General features: G+C 40.6%; 1 long non-coding RNA gene across 1 annotated transcript; it reads left to right on the forward strand.

The window, feature by feature from the left end:
* Positions 1-2210: 2210 nt before the first annotated feature.
* On the forward strand, positions 2211-12781 carry LOC106731564 (uncharacterized). The gene is made up of 3 exons (XR_001367827.3): positions 2211-2610; positions 3280-3368; positions 9451-12781. It is a non-coding gene; the product is annotated as an uncharacterized LOC106731564 (long non-coding RNA).
* The last annotated feature ends 609 nt before the right edge of the window (positions 12782-13390 follow it).

Below are 13390 nucleotides of genomic sequence, written 5' to 3' on the forward strand. Positions count from 1 at the left end.
ACAATGAAGCACTTGTGTAAGGTTATGTCTAGACTGCAGGCTTCTTTCAGAAGAAGCTTTTCCGGAAGAGAGTGTCCACACTGCCAAAGTGCATCGAAAAAGTGATCTGTTTTTTCAAAAGATAGCATCCACACTGAATGGATGCTATCTTGCATGTAAGCTGTGATTACTATGGGCAGAATGGTCACCAGGGCACCTGTACTTTTTCCTCTTTCCTCCTCTTGCAAAAGAACTCCCTCTTCCCCGTCCACACATGCCTTTTTCCGAAAGAGCTCTTTCAGAAAAAACCTTCTTCCTTATAGAAAGAGGTTTACCAATGTCGGAAAAACTCAGTTTTTTCGATTTTCTTTTGAAAGAATGTGATTGCAATGTGGATGTATTTGAAGTTTTTTCAGAAAAATGGCTGTTTCTCTGAAAAAAAACTCTGTAGTGTAGACATACTCTGAGGCTGTGTCTAGACTGGCAAGTCTTTCCGCAAAATCATCTGCTTTTGTGGAAAAACTTGTTAGCTGTCTACACTGGTCACTTGAATTTCCGGAAAAGCACTGACGATCTCATGTAAAATTATCAGTGCTTTTCCGGAAAAACTATGCTGCTCCCATTTGGGCAAAAGTCTTTTTCTGAAAGACTTTTACTCAAAAGGGCCAGTGTAGACAGCATAGTACTGTTTTCCGCAAAAAAGCCCCGATCGCGAAAAAGGCAATCGGGGCTTTTTTGCAGAAAACCGCGTCTAGATTGGCCACGGACGCTTTTCCGCAAAAAGTGCTTTTGCGGAAAAGCATCCTCCCAATCTAGACGTACTTTTCCAAAAATGCTTTTAACGGAAAACTTTTCCGTTAAAAGCATTTTCGGAAATTCATGCCAGTGTAGACGTAGCCTGAGTGTTTGCAGTGTTGGGAGTCTTAGAGCATGAGAAAGGGAACACATCCAACATTTTGATATAGGAGGCAATGAACTCTGATCAGATTCTTCCACTCCATCCTTTGTGGAGGCACATCAGAATCCTTTGCAGTCAATATGCATCCCATGACACAAGACCCTCTGCACTGTGTTGTCCTTTTAGCGTAGAAGGCCTGTGGCATTTAGTCTCTAGGACAACATAGAATCTGAGCAGGCACTGCCCATAAAGGAATTGCACCAGAAACAGCAACCCTACTGTTATGTTGCTATGGCAGCCTACCTTGGACTACACAAGTTTGTGTTTGTCAGAATTCAGTGCTACCAGGGGCATTTTGAGATGAAAGGTTATGTAATCATGTGGCGTTGTAGGCACAGTAGTAAGGCATATGTTTGCATAATGATATTAATATTTGTCTTTGTGCTATATGGGTGATTTATAAAAAGGGGTAAATTTCCAAATGCTAACAGAATATATGTGCATAAAGATTAATAGCACTTATATTTTAGAGAAAAATAAATGAATGCCACTTTTTCTTTACCTACCAAAACTTGATGAGTTTGCCTTTGTAACACAAAAGAGCATGAATTAAAATGCTCCTTCTTCGGCTGTACTGTTCTTTCCCCATATGATCAATAGCTATAAAGGAAACACATGATCCTGACATGAGGGTCTGGCAGGGATGGAAGAGATGAAGGGCTTTCTTCCAAAGTGTAAATTGAATATGAAATTGTTTCACAGACATGTGGCATTAAACACAGACATATGCAGGGATTGGTGTGGAGCTGGACTACCTTAGGGAAACCATGCAGGATCCATATTCCTTGGAAATTCCCCTGCTGATTGGCCCATTTTGTAGCCCTAATACATGTGGAGGGCTAGTCTTCTGAGCTCAGAGACTGGAGTTCCCCCTGGCCACTGCATGGTGTGTTCAAACTCAGGGGAAGACTCCTATACTCTCCATTCCCAGAAAAGCCATGGTAAAAGCAAATAATCTTTAAATGCAAGCTTTGCGTCTGGCCTTCTATAAAACCTGCTGTGCAGACATAGCCCATCAACATCCCATCAGTCATTGAAATGTCAGGGCATACCTGGCACATTCAGCAGCACAGCAGGTGCATTCTTCATGAAAGAAAGAGCCACAGTAATCAGCAGTGGAGCAGATAATGAGACCTGAAATCATTATTTATTTTTACAAAACTTTATTTTTTTATTTAATTTAACCTCTAGTAATAGACTTTAACCTCTGTTCTGTAGTGCATTAAGCATAGGCAGCAAAATAGCTCTCCATGGCATGCGTGGACCATGTCTCATATTGTTTCAACTTTCTCAGCCATGACTTCCAGCATGATATCTGACACATTTAAAATACATGGAGGGTGGTATAAAAATGCTGTGTCATTTTTTTAAAACTGGCACATTCTTGACTGAGCTTCAGTTTAAAAGGACACAGAAAAAAATCCTTTTGTCAAATATTCTGTAAAGTTGGAGCTGTTTCCTTTGACCTCTAAATTTTATATCTCTGATGAGGACTTGAAGAAATAGAAAACAGAGAGCCAGAATCTGAGCTCAGTTACCCGAGAGAATATCAGAAGTGTCTTCACCGAAGCCAACTGGCTGTGAGTCTATTTCATTGTATTTATACTCATGTAACTGAGTTTTATTTTGCTGCAACTGAGATCAGGATCTGCTCTTTGATGTATACATTTGTGGTACGTATATTTACACAACATTTTTTTATTTTATTTTTAATAGAATGCATATGTGTAGAACATCTAGTTCGGCAGAGCCTCAAGATACTACTGCAATACAAATAAACAATATTTTAGCATTTGTGAACAGGACTGCTTAGACAGTCTTGCTCACTGAATTTCTGTGTTAGGTAGTCTCTGTGACTGAATTTCTGTGTAAGAAAAATTATTGACAGTACCTAGGAAATCAGATTAAAGGGGCAGTCTAATCTATTTGAGGTAAGGTTGATTTTAATAAATGCAGAAAAAATAATATTTCTCAAGAACTGTATATAAATGTAAATCATTGTATTTTGTATTTTGATTGGCAGAGGACCATTATTAGCCATTCTGCACAAAGATTTCATAGCTATTTTTCTAAATAATTGTACAGCCATTACATGTATCTTTGCATTTATATTTTCACCTTTCCTCAGAACTCTCTGTCCATTTGTTCCCAAATGGCTGCCTCAAGTTCTGGCCCCAACTCACACTGATATTAAATACACTTTGAACAGGCACAGTTATCTAATCAAAATAAATTATCTAAGTGAAGAAATAAAGGTGGGGAGAAAGGAGAAAAGTCTTCCTTGAAGTAAAAAGAGAGGCTCATTTAGGACCCTAACTATGTATCATTTTGACTGTCTTTAGGCACCCATGTTTGGAGATGTCGATCTGTTTCAAAACAACTGTACCTGTATAAATACTGCTTGAAGTGATACATCTGCAAAATGCCTGAGGTAGGATGGAACAGAGTATTATGTTTAACAGCCCATCACAAAATGGCAGCCGCTGTAGAAAAGTTTGCTCAAGCTATAGCCGTTTTTAGATTGCATTGTGATCTACTCATGGATAATGGGTACTCATTTTGCATTTAGCCATTAGCACAACTAAATGGGATATTAGCATTACTGAAGCCATCTAGAGATCACCGCAGATCCTTATGGTGATTGGGTAGCATGCATAAATTAGCCTCTGCAATTTTGGCTACGCTCACAACTTTCCAGAAGAAACATAACAAGGTTATGAGGTTCAACAAGTTTTTACAAGACCATAATTGATAGGCGTTAACTTTGCCTCCATGAAAATGTAGCTTCTTGACACACAAAAGACATATTTTCCAGGAAGGAGAGGGTCTCCCACAAGGTGTGTACCATATCCATTAACGAGTGCTGATTGACAAAATTTTGATTAATTCTTAATTCACCCACAAGGTTCAGAACCCCTTCTTGCCACACACATAATTTATAATCAGTCAACATGTTTTAGCAGACTCTGAATGTTGTTTAGAAAAATGTCTGACACATCAATAGGCTATTTTTCTATGCATTAGTCTTATGCCAAAAATTTTAAAATGCATACAAAAATATTGAGACAGAATTTCAGACATAATTTTGTTTCATAGATGCATACATTTTAAAGGCAGATTTGATCATCTAGTCTAATGTCTGGCATAGCATAGGCCCAAGAATCTCACCCAGTAATTTCAGCATCAAGACCGTACATTAGAAAGATGCATACTCTTGATTGAAGAAAAATGGTGACCCTATCACATCCCAAGGTAACTTGTTCCAAAGCTTAATAGCCTTTAATGTTCAAAATTTGTGCCTTATTGGTATTCTGAAATAGGACTCATTTACAGAAAATAGTTCACAATTTAATTTCCTGGACTTTATAACTCACTGTCCAGTGTCTGTGGTTTCCCCCACCTATGTGCTTAATCCCACAGAGGATATGATTTTGTTAAAGCTCTCAGCCACATATCTTAGGAGCTCATACTTTTAACTCCAAAGATCTCTAGAATGACAGTATACTCATCTCTCTGCCTTCTGTCATATGCATTCCCCCCAATTCTCAGGTCTCTAGCTGTCACACAGTCCATTCAGGATGAAATAATATGCTTGTTCCACTCTAAGCCTTTGTCTATAATGCCATATCGATTTATGTATACAACTACAGATATGCGAATAACATAGCTGAAGTTGACGCACTCAGGTCTGCTTACAGCAGTAACTTCACAGTGTCAATTTGACAGCTGACGCTCTCCCACTGACTCTACTTATATTTCTCAGTTTGGTGGAAACACCAGGAGACCAGTCAGCTGTTGATTTATCACATCTATATTAAATGCAATAAATCTATCCCCGTTGTATTGATTGCTGCCTGTTGATCCAGCCCATAGTGAAAACGCGCCCTGCACTGCCGTCCCCTGGTACTAACTGATTGCCTTGGCAAATCTTACTCTAGATTCACATACTATAGTACTTTTCCATCCAGAGCAATGACTGTCATAACCAGTGACAAACAATCTGAAATATTTAGACCAAAAGTTTTGCATAGAAAAACATGCATCTTAAGAACAATAAAAGAGACCACACCCTTGCCTAGTATGTAATCATCTTTCACACTGGGACACTGGTAAGACTAACTACCTACTGATTGTTCTGAAGGCTCTAAATCAGCTTGTCCCCCCTTTATAGAAAGCAAACCACTTTTGAAATGTTGATGGCCTTTAAACCTGGAAACTTCCCTCTTTGGCAAACAAGGCTTTTTAGAGACAGGATCTTTGATATTAATAAGTTGCCTCAATGTCTCTCAAGTATATGTTTGGGTATACTTATCTGAGAACCCATTGTGTCACCTCCCTTCAAATGAGTATTATATTAATATGAATATTAAATACATATAATAAATATCGTACTACTCCAATATAAGTTAGATCAATAACCAATATACAATAATTTCCCGTTTGACCAAGTTTGCAGATGACACTAAGCTAGGGGGAGAGGTAGATATGCTGGAGGACAGGGATAGGCTACAGAGTGACCTGGACAGATTAGAGGTTTGGGCCAAAAGAAATCTGATGAGGTTCAACAAGGAGAAGTGGAGAGTCCTGCACTTGGGACAGAAGAATCCCAAGCATTGTTACAGGCTGGGGTCTGAGCGTGTGTCGATAGAGAGATGTAGATTAGGCACATCAGAATGGCTAGTTAAGCTAGGATTTAAATATCCTGCACCTCATTAGCATTAACATGGCTGCCGCTTTTTTTCGAAATTGAGGGTTGTTTTTTTTTAAAAAGCAGTCTAGATGCAGATCTGTCAAAAATAAAGCCTTTTTCGACAAATCTTGTAAACCTCATTTTTTGAATAATACAGGATCTGTAGAAAAAGGCTTTATTTTTGACATATCTTCATCTAGACTGCTGGTTTTTCGAAAAAACTCTGTTTCGAAAAAAAGCTGCAGCTATGTTTATGCTAATGAGGTGCAGAATATTTAAATCCCTGCTTCATTAGCAATTTCGATGTTCTTGATTTGCATACCTCTGCTGACAGGGTTGAAGTCTAGATGTAGCCTGAATGGCTAAGCAGCAGTTCAGCAGAGAAAGACCTGGGGATTACAGTGGATGAGAAGCTGGATATGAGTCAACAGTGTGTCCTTGTAGCCAAGAAGGCTAATGGCATATTAGGGTTCATTAGGAGGAGCATTGCCAGCAGATCCAGAGAAGTGATTATTCCCCTTTATTCAGCTCTGGTGAGGCCACATCTGGAATATTGTGTCCAGTTCTGGTCCCCCACCATAGAAAGGATGTGAATGCATTGGAAAGGGTCCAGTGGAGGGCGACCAAAATGATTAGGGGACTGGAGCGCATGGCCTATGAGGAGAGACTGAGGTATTTGGGTTTGTTTAGTCTGCAGAAGAGAAGAGTGAGGGGGGTGAGGGTTGACAGCAGCATTCAACTTCCTGCAGGTTCCAAAGAGGATGGAGAAAGGCTGTTCACAGTAGTGACGGATGGCAGAACAAGGAGCAAAGGTCTCAAGTTACAGTGGCAGAGGTCTAGGTTGGATATTAGGAAAAACTTTTTCACTGGGAAGGTGGTGAAGCATTGGAATGGGTTACCTAAGAAGGTGGTGGAATCTCCATCCCTAAAGTTTTTTAAGTCTTGGCTTTACAAAGCCCTTGCCAGGTTGATTTAGTTGGGATTGGTCCTTCCTTAGATAGGGGGCTGGACTTGATGACCTCCTGAGGTCTCTTCCAGCTCTATGATTCTATAATTCTATGATCTGTAGTATTCATAAAATTGTTATATCTCTGTATTCATAACATTATTACATATCAGCTCCACATCTGTTACACCTTGTCACAACGAAAATTGCGTACCTTATTTTGACTGAATTTTGAAATAGCATCTACACAGCGCCAAATTTCGAAATAATGCGCTATTTCAAGACATCCCTTAAGCACTTGTGGAACAAGGCTTACAGGGATGCCAAAATAGATTTCAAAATAGCGGAAGTGCTATCTTTAAACAGTGCATATTTAAAAGACATGGGATAACTATTTTCAGATATTTCCGGTATTCTGAAATAGCCCCACTTTGTAGATGTACCCTATAAAACCATTAATATGGACTCCCATTAAGGAGTGCTTTTGCTCACCCAGGCTCTGAGATAATAACCTCTCTTGGGATAGGCTTATGGGACTTTGACTTTTACTTTTCTGTTATTTTTCTGATTAAACCCATATCCCCAAAAAGGTATTGACTGGATGAGCACCTGTATGACATTTCTGTAAAAAAGCCTTTAAGAAGGAGGACAAAGACCAGGTGAATGAGCACTCCAGCCACAAAAGGTTGGATTGTCGGGACATTACCTGGACATTCAGGCTACATCCACACAAGAAGGTTTTTGCGCAAAAAGAGCTGGTTTTACGCAAAAAATGGTGGCGCGTCCATACCTCAAGCATGCTTTTGCGCAAGTAAATAAGCAGAACAGAAGGCTTTTGGTGGCACAATTATTCCTCTCCCCATGAGGAATGACTTCTTTTGCGCAAGAGTTCTTGTGCAAAAAGGCAAGTGTGGACACTCCATAGGAAACCCCTATCGGAAAAAGCACAGGTGCTCTGATGGCCTTTCTATGAATGGCTATCAGAGATTTCTTGCGCAGACACTGTCTTGCACAAGAGCACATCACTTTTGCGATGTGCTTTGAGGTCTGAACGCACTTTTACGCAAGAAGTTTTTGCGGAAGAACTCTTCCTCAAAAGACTTCTTGCGCAAAAACCCTGCAGTGTAGACAAAGCCTCAGAGTTTGGGCTTCTGTGTCCAGCTGCCATATTAGGATTGATAGGTGCCTAGTTTTTGGGGACCTGGCAATCCTAAACAACACCCATATCTAAAGCCCAGTTAACATTTGATGGTAGGGAGGCCTATGTCCATCAACCCACTCCATCCAGGGACACCTCTGACATGCAGGTAGGGTTGCCAGATGGTTTAACCAAAAATACCGAACCCCCCCCCCCAAAAAAAAACACTGGGGAAAAAATTCTGTTGAGGGGGGAAAAAAAGAGGGAGACCAAAGTTGTTGAGAAAAAAAAAGGACACTGAGAGTTATAAAATAAAATAAAATAAAATAGCATTAAAACAGCATGCCCCTTTAAGTTCATGCAGAGTCAGAATAGGGATAGGAAGAGGGAGAAGTTGAACACTAAGACCCAGGGAAGGCATTACTTCCCCTTGCTTCAGATCTTTAGGTTTTTTGCCAGCAGCCATCTTGTTTTCTTGGTCTAGCCAGAAGGCAGCTTCCCTTCGGAACCAGGTAAGCAGGGGGTCCGGGGTCTGAGGGTGGAGGCCTGGGGGCCCGGGGTGGGGTGGGGGATAGGTCCGGTTGCTGAGTGTGTCGTAGGGTTGCCAGGTGTCTGATATTTTCGCCTCCTGGCAGGGGAAAAAAAACAGAAAAGTTTTAGGTGTCCGGTATTTTCTGAATTTTTTTTTTAACTAGACAGGAGGTGAAAATACCGGACTGTCCAGGTCAATACCGGACACCTGGCAATCCTACATGCAGGGGTGCAGAGGAGTAAGTAATAGAGGTAGGGCCTTGGAGGAAGAGGCAAGGTAGGGCCAGGGCCTTGGAGATCTGGTTATCAGGTGTCAACCCTAACAACAGGGTGCTCAAGGACAGTCAATTCATCTACCAATACCTAAATCATTCAGGTTTTTATTTCACTTACATGGCTGGGAACTCCAGAGTCAGACAAACACAAAAACCAATATCTTAAAAGGTACCAAGAAAAATTGAGAGTCTGTGCAAATCACAGTGTGAATGGGTTTCTTGTGAGCACTCAAATTGGCAACCACATTCTGCCGCATTTGAGGTTTAGGAATGGCTGACAGTGCAGACTCTGGAAATGCAATATAGCAATCTAACCTCAAATTACCAAAAGCCTGACTTACAGTAGCAAGATCCACATTTTTTTTAAAAAAGTTTAAACTCCTAATCAAGCATAGATACTAGAAGGAACTCTTGGCCACCATTACCTTCTAGACCTCCAGCAGCATGACAAGATCTTAAAAAACATCCAAATAGCAGATCTGAGTAACAAAACCCCCATTCTGCAGAGTGGTACTACAGTAGAGGTGCTACTAACATACACACACACACACGCTTCTACCTACAACTGCCTTCTTACTATACATTGACACAATTTATATTAAAGGCCCTTAATAGTGCTTCCCTTCATGCACTACGAGTTGGGGTTGGTCCTGCTTTGGGCATGGGATTGGACTCGATGACCTCCTGAGGTCTCTTTCATCCCTAGGAATCTATGATTTTATGATTCATGTAATTAGCTTCCCACAAGGTCTTGAATATTAAAAATGCTTTAAAATTGCAATGTGCGTGCAACATATTCATTTCCAAAGCCATCTAGCAAATGCCATCTCTAAGATAAGAGGTAACTGTTTTGGATTATCTTTTATTTGTGTAGAAAAACAGCTTTATACAATAAATATTTTTCATATCTTCTTCATTGTTTTCACATTGTAGGAAAAGAAGGTGTTCTTTTCAATTGATTCTCCAATGAAATCAACATGGATTCAGAAAAGATGCTTTTACACAACTCTCTGTCAGTTTGGAAAGTTTGTTAAAGTTCATGAAGGCCAGAAAACCTCCTGTGTGACTGGATCACATTCCTTTCTCGGATTTATTCTATGGGGAACAATGGTGAAAGAATGAGTGAATTGACCTTTTGCTTTTTCTAGTTCTAATCTTCTGATTATGTAATGTACTGCACTGTTTCTTGTTTAATCATTTCCCCTTGTTTCTTGCTTTAAAAGGGTGATTGAGAATGATTTGCCTTTTAGAATCAGTGCATCTAAAGAAGTGAACAATGATTTTCATCTTTTAAAGGTAACTAAAGATTGAGAGAAATCATTTGGCACATCATTAATATAGAAGTGTTTACTGAGCACAGTGGGAAAGTACATGTGATTTCATTGCTGGACTACTTTTTCATTAGGCAGGCTAATGCACCTGAGAGAGCTAGAAAGGAGGGCCAGAATGATGTTATGCAATTCTGCTTCACACAAAAAACCCAGCCCTAAATTTTTAAGATTGGATTTAGTACAGGGCTGTTTTTAAGGCTCATAAGTAAAGATAAAGTGAAACTCTGTACTTGCCAAATCACTTTTAACTGACTAACCTCTCTAGCCCCTCTTAAAGTCTCAGACCTTCATTTAAGCATCTAGATCCTATCAAATTCATGGAATCCTCTAAGCAAAAAGTAATAAAATATTCTCACTTCAAGTTTGTGTGTGATCTAATGATTACACGGAGAGATCATAACTAGAGGATAGCTAGGAGTGACTGAAGGTAGTAACATGAACATGAACAGAGGGCAAAAGGCAAACAAACATATTGAATTGCAGCAAATGGAGTAGAGAAAGAAATAGAGCCAAGATTTAAGAGGGGAGAGAATTCCCAAAAGAGGCTGCCCTAAAAACCTACCATCACCATAGCTAGGAGGAGCAGAGCATTTGGAAAAGTGTTCTTGCACTGAAGCATGTGACTATAGATTCATATCACTGCTTCACCTCCTGTCGGTTATCTTCCCATTCAGGGAGGAGGTAAAAAGTATAGTGTTCACTTCTACCAATGATTAATTCTATCGTTTCAGCATCATTGTTTTTTCTTCTCAATTAATTCATTGCACAGCTTGCAAACCACATAGGCAAAAAATGGATCTCTCTCACAGCTGACAGTATGCCTTTATCCTGCCCCTCTCCCCCCCCACTTTATATTTGTTATCTATTGTCCGCTCACATGGAATGCTCCTTGAAAGGGACTCTTGGAACAATTAGGCCATTTCAATGCCTGCCTTTGTAAAGGCAAGAAACTTGAAGACTTGAACTTTGTAAGTACAGGTGACATCTACGGGCTGGTGAGTGGTGAGTCGTGAGTCAGAGAACACCCAATTCTACCTCAGCTATGTTCTGCAGATGTCTGGTAAGTTAATGAAGTTAAGTTCCTGAGGGGCTGAGAGTCTCCTCTGCACTTAACTCTTGATCCCCTAGTGTTTGGATTCCTCCCTCCCAAACTGGGACTCTTCAGATCTGCATCTATTCTCTGTATTTGTTACAGCAGGATGCCCAAATATTTTTTTCTCTCAATGGCTGGTGAGTGGGATGTACATCAGGCTGCTGGGAAGTGTCCTGGGACTGCCAAGATAAGTGGGCCCCTAAGCAGGGTTGTGGGATATTTGTGAGGAGGGAAAGGCATTCTGGAGCCCATGGAGGAGGGGGCCAAAGGTTCATAAGCAAAGGTATGGGGTAAGACCTTTGTCTTACTGGGTGTCTCACTCAGTGTGCCCAGCTGGCCTTTGGGAGGACACATTAGCATATTGATGCCCAAATAGTCCTTTCCGTCACCTTAGTCTTAATTCACACCTTCAGATGCTTAATTTGACTTTTAGAACTTGTAGCCTGTAGGGAGGTGCCTGTTAACAATATGAGCTCTTACATATTTTTATTCTATTTGAAAACAAATCTACATTGGAAAAATTTACACAGAGTCATGATGGCCTGTCCCTCACTGACCATTTTTAAACCAGGATTAGATGCTTTCCTAACAGATGTGTGCTAGGAATTATTTGGGGAAATAATTGGTCCCACAACAATAACAATGGTCCCTTGTAGCTTTGAAATATATGAATCTCAAATACATGGGGACAGATTCTTGCCTCTATTCTGACAGCACAAAGTATCTGGAACACTGGAGAATCTGGTACTCTCAGGGTTTTCTGTGGGGGTAATTATTGGATGGAATACAGACTCCATAGTAAGTAATTAACATCTGTGCCATCTCCTCCTAATCTCCAGTTTAGGATGTCCCTGGAGGAATGGTGTCATTGTGCATTTGAATGCCTCTTTGATCCCAAAGTGCTGCAATAACTTTTAGGGGCTCTTATCAGGCAACCAAAAATACTGCCACCCTTCCTCCCCCCACTCTGTCGGGTCACTGGCTATGTCCCTGTTAACCTCAGGATTAGCTGGGTATAAAGATGGTTTATCATGTTTGTTTTACCATTCCTGAGCAGATTGGAAACAGTCAAGCTCATCATGTAGATACATTAAACTAGTTAGGTGTCCCCCTAAGCAGGGTTATGGGATATTTGTGAGGAGGGAAAGGCATTCTGGAGCCCATGGAGGGGAGGGGCCAAAGGTTCATAAGCAAAGGCATGGTGTGGAGACACTTTGCTGATTTAAAGAGACAGTTTTCTTACTGGGTGTCCCAATGATCAAAGAACAGGTTATACTTTATAAATCCATGAACTAATTTAGCTATATGTGGCAGATATTGATATCATTTGTCACATTTCTTACTTTAGAACATTCCTTTCAAGATAATAGAAGGGAAAAGCTAAAGTTGATTCCAAATGTGAGAGGTGGTTATAACATTTTGTTGTCACCCAAAGACTCATTTTGACAGTTGCATGTGGTGAGCCTCTACTGAAACAATGGGTAAATACCAGCTCACAGACCACATCCAGTTAGAATAATAGAATAATAGAATCAATAGGGTTGGAAGAGACCTCAGGAGATCATCAAGTCCAACACCCTGTTGCTAAAAGCAGGACCAACCCCAACTAAATCATCCCAGCCAGGGCTTTGTCAAGCTGGGACTTGAAAACCTGTAGGGATGCAGATTCCACCACATCTATCATGGTTTGCCAAGGTTAGGTACTGGCAGATCATCACCGTTATATTTAACTGCACCTCTACTGGGATGGATGGTTGCAGCACTTGTTGGCTGTAAATAATGGTTATAACCATTCCTGGCTAGTGGGAGCTGTGGGAAGTGGTTCGGACTGAGGGCTTATTTAGACTACTGGGAAAAGTTGAAAGAAGATATGCAGATTCTGCAGGAATTTGCATATCTTCGGATCGCACTTTTGAAAGCAGAGCTTTCGAAAGTGAAAGTAGTTTAGATGCAGCTTTTTCAGCGACCCTCTCCCCCTTTGTTGAAAAGCAGCGTAAACCTCAATTTTTGAGGAAAAGAAGTTTTTTGACAAAGGGGGGTCGCCAAAAATGCTGCATCTCAACTACTTTCACTTTCGAAAGCTATGCTTTCAAAAGTGTGATCCAAAGAAGATATGCAAATTCCTGCAGAATCTGCATATCCTCTTTCAACTCTGCTTTCGAAAGTGTGATTGGAAGAAGTGCAATCTTTTGACTGTTCCTGGTAGTCTAGATAAATCCTGGGATACCACTTCCCACAGCTCCCATTGGCTCTGAACTGCATTTCACAGCCAATGGGAGCTGCAGCTGCCCATACCTGAGGAAGCACAGATAAATATAGTGGTGGTGGCCTGCCAGGGGTAACCCTAGTAAACTTCTGACATCTTATTGCCCTCCACTGCTCAACTGGCTGAAGGCATGGCATGCCATAAATGGCATACGAGAGCTAGAAAGACCAAAAAATCTTGTAC

The sequence above is a fragment of the Pelodiscus sinensis genome, chromosome 1, assembly GCF_049634645.1.
Source record: "Pelodiscus sinensis isolate JC-2024 chromosome 1, ASM4963464v1, whole genome shotgun sequence".
Lineage (NCBI taxonomy): Eukaryota > Metazoa > Chordata > Testudines > Trionychidae > Pelodiscus > Pelodiscus sinensis.